We start from the raw sequence: 13,707 nt of genomic DNA, 5'->3' as shown, positions 1-13,707 counted from the left end.
GAGAGGAAGGAGAGTTCCTTGTCAAGGAGTTGCGAATTTATCCTGAGCGATTCAAAATTTACCTCAGAATGTCAGTGGGACAGTTTTATACTTTGCTAGCGATTCTGGAGCCACATATTAAAAACAAGACCACCAATTTCCGTGAACCAATCGATTCTGAACGGAGACTGGCAGTGTGTCTGAAATGGACCAGGTATGGACACACACACGGACAAACACACACCCACGCGCGGCCCGTTGGAAGCGCTGGGCAGACAGAACAGCTAGGCTGTTATTGTGTATATATTGTGTATATATTGTGCCCAAATAATACATTAGTTATCGAATAGGCTGCTCAATCACACCTTATTCGATCCTAAATTTCAATCTGATTGAAAGGGGAGGTTTATTAATTTCATAATCCAATATAGAGAAGAGAATATAAACACTTGATCGAATTGAAAACCGCAACTGAAAGCACGGCGCATATGTGCAATGATTTGAGGACGAGCTCCCCTCGGCCCTGAATTGTCAAAAGACCTCTCAAAATGCTGGCTCTGGATTCGAAAAACGCAGAAAATCGAACCCGATCCGATTAATTTTATGACGGACGAAAGTTTCGGAGGCGGTGTGCAAGCGTGACTGACATAACGTGAGGTCGAATTTTTTTTTTTAACGTGCGAAAATTTCGGATGCAAATTTCGGACTTGGTGTGCAATGGCCTTTACGCATTTTATTCAAGATGATCTTCACAAATGAACACCATTTTCAAGCATAATTACAATAGCCAGAAGTAAAAAGTAGGGCTGGGTATTGAGACAAATTTCACAATTCGATTTCGATTCACAAGCTTGCAATTCGATTCGATTTCGATTACGATTCGATTCGTTTCAATATCGATTATTTTTTTTACAATAAATGGCCATTTTTCTCAAGGGAATCAAATCTCTTAAATGCTGTAAACTATGGGAGTCTAGTTGTAGCCAATAGGCTTCATTAGCCTAATATGAAGGTAATAATGAACTGTTTTGTAGCCATACAACCACTTAAATTACACTTTTATTTATTTTATAATAAGAAGATTATATGAAATATAAACATTTAAATGGTGGCTGTCATAAAAACTCGCCAGATTTATTCGAATATGCATTAAATATTGTAGAACATTACGATTATAATGCATATGTAACATGTTGTATATATTTAGCAAAATGGACGCCCAGAAAATGAACGTAATTTGAAAATTGAGACTTTGTTTCATATCAATAGTAACAAAGGACAAAGATTATTGCGATTTTTTTTTTTGGATGCGCGCAGCCGCGATACAATGTCCCATTCATTCAAATGAAACAGGATGACTAATCGATTCTTGAGATTTAAGAATCGATATCGGTTCGTAAAAATGAGAATCGATTAATATCGAGAAATCGATATTTATTACCCAGCCCTAGTAAAAAGCTAAGCTTAGGCTATAAATGAATCACACCACTTAAGGCCTGTTCACACCGGGACGAATTCGCGCGCGTTATTCGTCGACGTTTAACGCCTCGTGACTAAACAATGGGCGCCATTGTTTAGTCACGAGTGTTCACACCGACGCGAAAAACGCCACGCGTAAAAGCGTCATTTTAAAAAAAAACGCTTCGGGTTAGTTTTTTTGGTTTGGCGCGTCGCGTCAAAACCTATCCGACCAACGAGATTGGCGGGTTTGCTCACGTGTCTGGTACTTCTGAAGTTACAGTAAAACACAACTTGGGGGCGCGGGAACACAAAACGGTCTTGCCGAGCACACTACGGCGAAGAAGAGATAAGATACCTATGGGAAAGATGAATGTTGCGCTGCTGGTCTCGGAGCATAAAGAGCTATATGATAATATTTATATTAGTATTTCTGTAATAATAGTATAGTATAGGGTGACTAATAGTCCTGTTTTTTCCCGGGACATGTGTAAAACGGTCTTTTTGTGCTTTATAGAAATCTGAGTTGAGATGAGAACTGCGCATATGTGCGTGTGTCAGTTAGATTTTTGACAAGTGAGGAGAGGAGATAGATAACCTCTGCCGACTCTTTGTATTCTTTCTTTTATTTTATTTTTCTATTGTGACCAGATGTTTGTTTGTGTTTTTTTTCTCTCGCTCGATCCCCATGTATGAGGACGAGTGTAACGTTTGAGTGGTTTTATTAAACGTGGGGAAATACGACAACTCTCGTCTCTCGTGCATCTGTTCATCCGACAACTGCTATGTTTTTATCTCTGGGCAACATCTCCACTTTGCGTTACACATGTCCTGTTTCCACGTCCTGTCCTGACTGTTTTTAAGTGATGAAAATGTCCTGGTTTAAAAAAAAAACTGCTGGGAAAGATCAGTTCTACAGCAAAATATAGATGGGCAAAAAAGGTGGACGAGGAAGAAAAACAAGATAAAGAGGATGAAAACTAAAGATATAAATAGATTTTGTTAGTTCGTTTTTGTAAGTTTGTGAGAGCTATTTTTTGTTACATTTGGAGGCATTTCTTTTAGTTATTTATTATTTATATATTTATTTTTTTAATACAGAAGACATTATTTCCATCATTATTTCATTCGTTTTTTTCTATCTGTCATAATAAAAACATTACATTGAGACATGAATATGATCACCCTAGTATAGTATTCTATTATTATTTCTGTTTTACATTAAGCGCCATCTAATGTCAGGGAATGAATTTGCATGTTCACTCAGCTCATCGTCAGCGAAAAACGCTTGGGTGTGAACACAGAAAACGCGTTGAAAAACGCTGACGAATAATGCGGGTGATATTCGTCCCGGTGTGTACGGGCCTTTAGTCTCAGCCTCAAAACATCTGATTCTGAGGCACACACAATGGGAAACATGTTTCGAAGTCGTCATCCGATTGCTTGAATTTATCAGGATTTCCAGGACACCTGTGTGTCGTGTTCTTTAATGGTCCGCCTAGAAACAAAGCCGCTGTGACGACAATCTCCTTATGGAAGATGAAATCCGTCATGTCTACAACTGTCCTTTTTTTATTCAAAATATTCACACACTTGCTTACCATGTCATCAACTATCTGATATTCCGATTGTCAAAAAAGTGTAAGTGAGTGTGTTTGGTCGTTTAAAACCTTTATAAATGATCTTGATCTATAACGTGAGAAGGGCGCCACCATGTTTATTTGCGCCGCATTTCAGAGAGTCCTGTCAGTCATCATCAGTTTCTCCCGAAATATATGTAAGTAAGTGGCCGGTGAAGTGTGAGAAGAATAACGTAAACTTTATAGTCACTTCCTTCCACTATGTTTGTCTGATATGAATAACACACGACGGCAAATAATATTTGAATAGATTGTTATTGCTGCTTCCACAGACATCCGTGTGTATTTTACAAACTCCAAATGTATTGTTTGACTAGTGCTTATGTGTATTTCAATGTCTGAAACCTAAAATAAACATTATGAGGTTGAAAACACTGCATTGTTTTGATATATGACAGCGCTGAGCTCGTCCGTCTCTGACTCGGTGCCAATCAACGCGCAAATCTGGAAGTGATGTCGCTGAACATTACACATCCCATATTGCTCAAAAGGTTAAACATTTCATTTGTAACCATAAATACAAAAATGAAACTGATTGGGCACAAATCAGATCTGATTTTTTTTTTGCCCCCTCGTGGCGCCGGGCCTAGATAAAATAACCGCACATCATGGGTTTGGAATGACATGAGGAGCAAATAATGACAGAATTTTCAACTTTTCCTTTAAGAAGCTCACGATGCTGCGGTTCTCGTCTCCGGTCCTCCCTTCCTTTAGGGCATACCACTCTTCTGTCTTCGATTTTTCCATTTCTTTCTGCGGAATGGAGCTTGGTTGGATATTGAATATTTGATACACTCGGTAAATGTCTGCATCATTCGGGTCTGTGGTTCTCTGAGGCAGCGCGGCTGTCATCGGCCTTCAGACTGAGCGTTCATTGTGAGTCCGGCGACTGCAGCGGAGAATGAGGACGGCCAACGGGTGACTGCAATCGCTATGGGAACTCTGTCCTTGGGAAACACCGGGAGCCTGTGAGCTCAGCAGACCTCCGGCTTTGCCGTGTTGCCACAGAGAGGTTTCTGGCCAATGGGAGCGAGGCAGCCCTGAGTGTGCTATAAATAGCCTCGCAGGCTGCGGGCAGTGTCAGAGCTAATCTCACTGCTAAATGGACAAAATGTAACGTAGGGGTTTGATGGATGCCGTGCTTTTGCCGTGACACCTTGCTGATGATAGGGAGAAGAGAACTGATTGGATTTTTCAGCAGATTCTCACTTGGCTGCAAACTGCAGAAATGCTGAAAGAGATTTCCTGTGCAGTCAAAGAGTTAATTATGAAACACATTCTCATTATTTAGTCATTATTGTTGCATGGTCTAGTCCCGCTTGAGGCTGTTAGCTGATTCTGTTTTAGAAAAGCATTAAGACACATGGACATTCTTGTTTCATATGTAAAATCAATGGCTTCTTCTCTCTTGCGCCACAACTACCAACAGTTCCCATTCATTTATTCATTCATAAATTTTTCTGCAGATTATTTGAATTAAACACATTTATGAGAGAGAGAGAGAGAGAGAGAGAGAGAGAGAGATGAAAACATTATTTCTTTATACCTTTATTATAGACTGTATTTGTAATATTTATCAATTCAATAAAATTAATTAAATCAATTTATATACTCATTATTATTTATTGTTACATATGTAACAGTAAAATTTAAGATAATAAAGTAAATGGGTGCATAAAATTATTTTAAGGTTTTATTTTTCCATAACTGGTGAAATATGTGTGTTATAAATAAGCTTGTGTTTATAAAATATGTGTGTGTGTGTGTGTGTGTATAAATAAATATATGGTTTGTGTGTGTGTGTGTGTGTGTGTGTATGTGTGTATATATATATATATATATATATATACACACATACACACACACACACCATATATATATATATATTTTTTTTTTTTTTTGGTGTGTGTATATACTGATTACAATTGTCTAGGCCGATTCCGATTTTCATTGAGTTTGACCTGACGATACCAATTTTAGCCGATTATAATTTTATTTTTTAAGCACTTCACTGAGATTTTAAATAACACAAATATTTATTTTATATATATATATATATATATATATATACACACTTTTTTAACACCATATACTTTCTCAAACTCTATTATAAAAGTTTAAATACATTTTCTTTTCTAACATAGCCTACTCCAGTTCTTGTTAAAACGCACGACTTAAAAATCCTATTTTTTTTTTTTCATTAATAGTGTGCTTTCACTTTAATTGAGCATGAGCAGCGCAGCAAAAATAGACACGCCGCAGAAACCGCTGCTCCTGCTCCCGCTCCCGGTGTGAATGCACTCATTGATTAAGTAAGGGGTGAAATGGCCGTAATTCACGAGGTTTCCTACATGTGCGTTCCGTGTGCACATTTTATACTGATTTTGCGCGACGTTTATCATGCGGCGCCCGAGTGCATTTGACCAGCATAAAATCGGCATATGTTAGACTGACCGGCCACCGATCATGGCCGATCACGTGAAAATCATCCGGTTCTGGTCAATCGGTGCATCTCTAATATATATATATATATATATATACACACACACACACACACACACACACACACACACACACACACACACACACACACATATAAATATATATATATTTATATATATACACACACACACACACACACACACACACACACATACTGGTATATATGGTTTACGAGGACATCATGTAACCACTGTGGTTTAGAGGGACACCCATTACCTAACAGTTTACAAATGAAACAGTCATGCTAATCAATGTTAAATGGTCTCTTTAAGATACATCTCACTTAAAAATGTTGTTCTAACAATAAAATCATGGAAAATAGCACACCTGATTTTACAAGGTTTACGAGGACACCATGTAACCACTGTGGTTTAGAGGGACACACATTTCCTAACAGTTTACTAATTAAACAGACATACTAAACAATGTTAAATGATCTCTTTAACATACATCTCACTTAAAAGTATTGCACTAACCATGTAATCATGGAACATAACACCTGGTCAAATTAATCATGGTTTGTTAGGACATCCAGATTTATAAGTAGATTTCTTTTCTTTTATTTTTGTAAAACATATATACACATTAAGCAAAGAGGTCACATTATCTTTAGGAAGAGTAGGTTTTATTTTAGCCTACTCTGCATTTTCACAGCTAGCTCATTTTGGCATGATTCAGAACTCAGTATGATGTCTCCATTAGTTCAGTTTATTCAGTTTATTTTTATATGAACATGCCAGTCACACTCGGACACATACAGATCTGAAAACGCTGTTAAAAATGTGATTGGTACTTCACCATAGAGAGGATATATGCTGATTCTGACAAAGCAATGAGTTGTCATTAAAACACTGAAAGCAGAGAATTTTGACTGTACTCTAATTAAAGCAGCGCTCAGTAAGACTGGAAACTTCTTTGCTGTTTTCTCGCAGGTTTCTCTCTCGAGCTCCCCCTACAGTTTCGGAGTATATATACATGAGAAAACTGTCGTAAACTCGTTGTCAACTCCCCCTCCCATCTCGTTCAGTTAGGCCATGTGAATTTGTTTTCAGAGAAGCCGGCGAACAAACGGATTTTGTCCCCACCACTTTTGAAACATCTCGCGGCACAGATGTACCAATGCAAATAAAACATCTCCAGTTAACAGCATTCGTTTCATTTGTTTGTTAAATAACAGGCGATCTAGCACTGAAATGTGTTGTCTTCTCTCGGAAACGCGCTTCAATCCGTTGCGGAGATTCTTTCCGGTGAAATCACAAATCAAAATGCACACAAACGTGTCCCTTTTTCTCATGGTTTCTAATTCCTCTCTCGTATATTTTCCCCCACTCATCAAAACATATAAAACCACTGATAAACATTATATCAATTCAACCACTGATAAACATTATTGGTTTTGATGAGGGGGAAATAAAAACTATTCGAGTGCGGAACCTCTGGCCGGACCATCACTGTATTGTGCTCATTTTTATTTATGTGCATCAGGAAGCTATGGACATCGTCGTTCAAAATATTACCTACTCGAAAGAGAAAAAAGAATGAATGCGTTACCCAGCACTTTTGAAAATGCCCTTCCGAATGCGTCTCTGTCCCCAGCACATTTCAAACCAAACTGACGCCCGAGCCATGTCCACTGAGGTATGATTCTCAGAACAATATTATTATGTTGAGAGAGTGTATATTTTTATTGTGTTACCAAACGTTATCAGTAACATTATGGTTAAAAATCAATAATACTATAATAAATATTTCCGCTATTTATTTATTTTTAGTTTAGCCTACAGCTATAGCTACTTTGATTATGCATTATCAAAATACATGTTACGTTACATTCATCATTTTTCTGGTGATCCGAGTTGTCTATCGTAACGATTGACCAAAGAAAGTCAAACACGTTTAATTTGTTTATTACAAGTTTGTTTATTTTATTATTGAAGCTTGAGACCGGTGGTACTGGTGGTCTGGGGTGCCTCGGAGTTGATAACACTTGCCAACGCTTGTAGCTAAAAAGGAAAAAGAAAATGTATCAATCTTTTATCAACATATCATTTATAGACAAGGTCAAAATAGCACAGATGGAGTTGCATGTGTGAAGTTGCAATGCAATTTCTCGTTTACTTATAGTTCTGTTTGTGTAAATGTGGGTAAATAAATATAAAAAAGTTGCATTATTAGCTAGCAGCTCTCGTGTCGGTTTATGCATTATCAAGTCAGCAGCACAGTATAACGTTACTAATTCTGAGGCTGACGACAAGCTAAACTAATGCATAATTTGTAGAATTTCATATCGATTTATAGGCGATCTGAGAAACACAAATAAACCCTGATAGAGGAACGGACAAAACACTTACTTACAGAAAACAAGCAAGTTTGTTTGCTAATGAAAATGCTAACATCTAAGTTACAGTATCTAACGTACTAGTAAGCCGGTAACAGACAGCGAGCATAATATAATAATAAAAAAAAAACAGACAATAGCAAACATCCCGACTCCCGAGGTCACAATTACAAGAAATACAAACATTAAACACAGTTTATTATAAAGATACTTACAAGTGCAACAGCAAGAAGGCCAGGTCAGCATCGGTTTTGCAGGCTTCGCTTTCTTTCAGTTCTCTCTATTCTGAAAAAGCCGGTCCGTTTCTCTTCTTTGTTTCTCTGATAAACACTTCCGAGCTGTCTTCTTCTTCTTTTACATCAGCCATCACGAAAACTTGAAGAATTCAATATCTAGCGTTACCTTTTTCTTATAGCTAGCCGGCTCCTGGATGGCCGGGGGCGTGTACGCATGCGTGTGCGCGTATAGTGCCGTAAAGCAATTCGTTACCTCGCGAGACCTGAAATCTCACGATACTTCCTAACACTGAGGCCGGCGAGCCGCCGGCCCAAAGTTGCAAGGGTGGTTTTGCGGCTCACAGGCACCAGGGGGGTGCGAGATGATCACCATTCAACACGAAATCAGTAATATTAACATTACAATGACTCCAAAGCTGTTCAGTTAAGGTAAAAAAAGTTACTTAGTTCTGCTTTAATACATTTTGAATATAAATTTAAATATTTTTTTAACTATAAAATTGTAATATAATTTTTCATTTAAGAATATTACGTATTTAACAGATTTTCTAAAACAGGCCACACAATCTATTTGTATACCCCTAAAAGAGCAACATACTGTTTCTATGAAACCCCCCAGATTACAATAACCTTTTTAGCATTCAAAAAGATGACTTGTATGATAAAGAGTTGAGTTATACTAGTCTGCTCCTACCAGACTCTTGCACTTGTGTTTATATATATATAAAACCCATATGATACCATTGTTCCTTGATTCCCTGCTAATTACAGCTAATACATTATTTTTTCTAAAAAATTGAGGGAACAAAATCTATTTCTCGTGCCACAAGTTGAATGTGTAAACAACCTGTGAGACCATAGCAACCAGAAATGATCAGAAATGTATAAGCCTATTTATTTTTATCTGATACTGTGGGCGATATTTTCAGCGCCCCCAAACCATAAAATTTGACGACGCTGATTGGCGAAATATAAACTTTTTTGCATAGCAACCGGGGAACCATTGGCTTAAATTCCAGCACTGTGGGGCTGAGCGAACTGGCGCCCTGAGAAGACAGCCTATTGGCTATACTACTACACCAACATGATAAAAGTAACGAAAGTAAATGCAAATATCATTCTGGTGAGTTCAAAACACTTTTCAAAGTAAAACCATTATTAGCATATAATTAACACAGATTATTTTTCAAAATGATAAATTATAATATATATTAAAAAAACAGACAGACAGGTCTGAGGGAGGGCGGCGCCGCCCCTGCCCTGTACTGTATATTATCATTGTTTATTTCTAAACCAAATGTCATAGACTTGAAACGAAGCTAAACATATAAACAACTACATAATTATGTTGATATCCTATATTTTTACAATAAAACTTACAACAAACATATATTTTAATATCCAGTTGTTGCGTATACCGAGCTGCATTGAACACATTTGTAAATTACTTTCCTTGAACCCATTGTGCGAGTTCACTTTAATACCACGTGCTTTATATACATGTTGCTGCTGATTGGACTGCAGTTCTGACACACCCACCAAACAAGAGAAAACATATCTCAAACCCCGTTGCACACCGGTGCACACCGTTTCCAGGAAACATGACGTTCAACCCGGAAACCGTAGCAAAACGTTGCGCACCGTTTTGAACTTGAACGTGCCCAAGGTAACAAGATGGAAGGGGCTAGACAATCAACAGGAGAGCATATGGCACATAGACAGTATAAGAAATGGACAGAGCGATCTCATTGGAACTCCATTGAGACGATTGAAGCCCGTTTTTGGCGATTTTTTAGCACTTCCGTCCCTGACGCGCAGACTCAAACAGAGCTTGACTATGTAATGTGACGAGAGCAAACCGTCTGTCTTCTAGTGCTGTGGCATGAGAAACCTGAATCATTCCCTTCCGAAACATGCAGAGGCGGAGAGTGTGAGTAGGAGATGTCCATGAGCGAGGAGAAGGAGACACTTTTGCTAGGTATTCTGATTAATTACTTTGTCATTTTGCCTCCACGTTTCCCCGATTGCCCGCAAGCTTCTCCTCCTGTCCATATTGTATTCTCTCTACTTTGCGACAGAGAGTCGCTTGGTTATGACGCAACCGTTAGCCTACTTTCACTAAAACTGCTTCTACGGGGCCATAACATGAGCTACAAGGTAATTGAGCTATTTATACATTGTCGTGTTTCTTTAGAAATAAATAAAGGACAAATGGAGCCTTCAAACGCCTCAGATGTAAAGTTATTCGCTGTCAAAGTGACGCCAAAATGAATGGGAGTCAATGGGAATGCTAACGCAAGTGAAGTTCTGCTACAAGATGACAGCTCCCGTGAGGCTTCAACTTCCGGTCGATGGATTACCCCCTTGATATGGCACAAGGAAACATAACATGAAAAGCCACGTGCTCACCAAACATAACTAACACAAGCACATGGTCAGTAAAACAAATCACCAGCCATGTTCTCACACAAAACGAGACATGAACACGCAGCCATTGAGAACACTCATAAGCCACGTGTTCACACAACATGACAAAAGCATACAGCTAGTGAAAACACAAGCTGTGTGCTACACAAAGACAATAACTACATGAAACAAGGCACAGACAAGACAAAACAGGAATGTCAGGGCTCTGTCACAAAACCAAGAAGGACTAGACAGAAGTGACAGAACCCTGACAGTACCATCGCGCACAATTTCTTCTATACCGTGTTTAAAAAGATAAAAAAAAAAAGTTTAAAAACCTTTTTTTTCATGGCATATTTACCTAATTTCATTGCATATGAAATAACATCTCATTTTGTTTCCCTCTCAAAAATCAGTTGCATGGTGCATAAACATACACTTTTATGCGTAGCATAAACAGCTCACAGTTATACACTTTCAAAAATGAATTTAAAGTTAAAAAATCAAAATGCGCCTCTTTTTTGTGGGTTTATTAGGTCAGTGTATCTTTTGGTCATTTGATTTCCTGTTTGGAATGGAATAACGAGAAATGAAAACCAGCTCGTTTATTCCTTTTATTGTTCAGTAGGCTTTTTTTGTTTAGTCTCCGCCTTCGCTACGAGCTTTTCTTTCTGTCAGGCAGAATAAGAGTCACGAGTGCGGCTCTGACAAATGCACTTTAATAAAATAATGTCTGAAACCAACACTCACTGTTAACTACGCACAACATTTAAAACAAAAATATGTTGCTGGTCACATAACGCGTGCTGGTGCGACTTGCAAGTGACCCCAGTAATGTTCTCAAGTAAATGCATCTCTTTAACACACATCGTGTATTGTCATGTAATTTATATACGCGAAAATTAGTTTTTACATGCATATGAGACGCAGTTTTTCGCGTGCATTCGATACGCATTTCATTTGCGTGTAATACCCCACACCACTAATTCTACCCAAACGTATAATATGCACCTCACCTCACACCAAAACCTACCCTAACCAACCAATGCGTATCAAATGCACATAAAAACTCACTTTAGCGTATAAACTACACGACAATACACATGCGTGCTATAAAGACACATTTAGTGTGATCGGGTTGGTGAGCCACAGTAGGCCTAACGTTACATATGACAGATTATTTTAGCATGATGTATTTCCCATTGATAAACACAGTGCAAATAGTTCTGTCTCTTTGGAAAAAAGGGAAGTGGAAATAAAAATCAATAATAGGGTAAACTGTACCATGATAATGTCCGTAACATTAGATGTCTGTAGATGATCTTCCCATAACGGTTACATTAGAGTTAGGGATAACACAGTTTGTACAGTCTAAAAATCATTATGTCGACCCAATGGGAATATATCCGTGTAAAACATTTGTTCATAATCTGTGATAACAAAAATTCCAATACAAATAGCAGCGGGAGGCGTCTGGAATAACTGTGCAATGATCAGTCCGCATTTTTAAGCCAGCTAATTTTACAGTAACGTTAGGCTAATATTCAGAATGTCCTTCTCGTAAAACGCACAAATGGGCTTCCTTTGTGAAATAGCAGACCAACTTTTTTAAACTGTTATTTAAGATATATTTGTGCATAAATGTTTGCATTCAAGTTTTACAGACAGACAGACAGACAAACAGACAGACAGACAGACAGACAGACAGATGTTTGCAGAGTTAAAACAGTTTTTGTTGTTGAATCATATTTTTTCTAGAACATCCTAAAATATAGAGCTCATGACAAATAAAAGTTCCAGATGGACAAATATTAAATGCAAAAACTAACTAACAGGATTAAGTATTACGCCTTCATTGCTCAGACAACGCAAGTCAATGGATTTTTTGGAAAAGTATGTCTGACCAGTTAGAAAAGACATGAGTGAGTCAGAAGGTCTGATCTGAATTTGGTGAAGCAAGTTCTAGGCGGAGTCAATTTCTCATGATAATAATAATAATAATAATAATGTTATATGCATGCTGGCTTTCTCAAGCCAACATAATAAACAGACCTCAGAGAAACATCGACCAATTCAGTATGTAATAAAATTTAATTGTATTCGTTTTATAATAAAACTAAAAACATAAAGGTATTCCGTGCTCTTCAACTGACATGATTAGTTAATCCCAAACCCTGTTAATTTTGTAAGTAGGCCTACGTTCTGTACGTTCACTGATTCTAGCTTCTCTCTTTTCTGTCTCGTTCTTTTCATGTAAACTGAGTAAGCTACACATGCTTACATTTATAAATAGAAACTTTATTTCTATTCTATTTTCAAAATTATTTAGGCCTATACTGTCACACACACCTTTTGATGTAATTAAAAGAAGAGAGTGGTAATAAACATATTACCATGTTACAGTTCACCCTATTATTGATTTTTATTTCCACTTCTCTTTTATCCAAAGAGACGGAACAATTTGCACTGTATTTATCAATGGGAAATACAAAAAAAAAAAAAAAAAACAACAACAAATAAGCGAGCTGGTTTTCATTTCTCGTTATTCCATTCCAAACAGGAAATCAAATGACCAAAAGATACACTGACCTAACTACAGCTCAGGCAACATATACTTAAATGTGTATCACTTTTAGCACTGTTTTATGAAATTGCAAAGGGTTTCCTGTAAAATGACACCAAAACTGTGTATTTAGGCCAAAGTATGTGGGAATGGGACGCTTTTTAATTTGGGTAGGCCAAATCCAGGCGGAAATTCCCCAAAATGGCTAAATAATCTATTTTAGGAGTTAAAGACTATAGTCAAAATGCTTGCAACAATGTGTCAAATTTTTAATATTTAATATACATATATTGACATTTTATTTGTTTTTTTATATTAATTAATTTTTTATTTCCGTTTAAATTTTAGTTCTGTCGGTTTTTATTTATTTCCAGTTAGTAATTTTAGTGCTTCAACTTAAACTTATTTCAGTGATTTGCCAAGGCAACATTTCTAATTTTAGCACTCCTGTAAAAAATAAAGTAGGTGCAACTTCCGGTAAGGCGGCGGAAGTGGCATTCCAATGGTATTTTGTGTGTTAGTTAGCGAAGAGGCTGGCTGTTTTTCTGAGAATTATTTTACTATTTAAAGGCGCAAACCTTTATG

General features: G+C 37.3%; 1 protein-coding gene across 2 annotated transcripts in view; it reads left to right on the top strand.

Moving 5' to 3' along the window:
• Positions 1-13,707, top strand: part of hdac4 (histone deacetylase 4) — a 263,249-nt gene that overhangs the window by 133,730 nt on the left and 115,812 nt on the right. The window lies entirely within an intron of this gene.

Source organism: Pimephales promelas, chromosome 7, assembly GCF_988280905.1.
Source record: "Pimephales promelas chromosome 7, fPimPro1.hap1.1, whole genome shotgun sequence".
Classification (NCBI taxonomy): domain Eukaryota; kingdom Metazoa; phylum Chordata; class Actinopteri; order Cypriniformes; family Leuciscidae; genus Pimephales; species Pimephales promelas.
The sequence above is the reverse complement of the archived record's forward strand: the minus strand, read 5'-3'. Positions and strand labels throughout refer to the sequence as shown.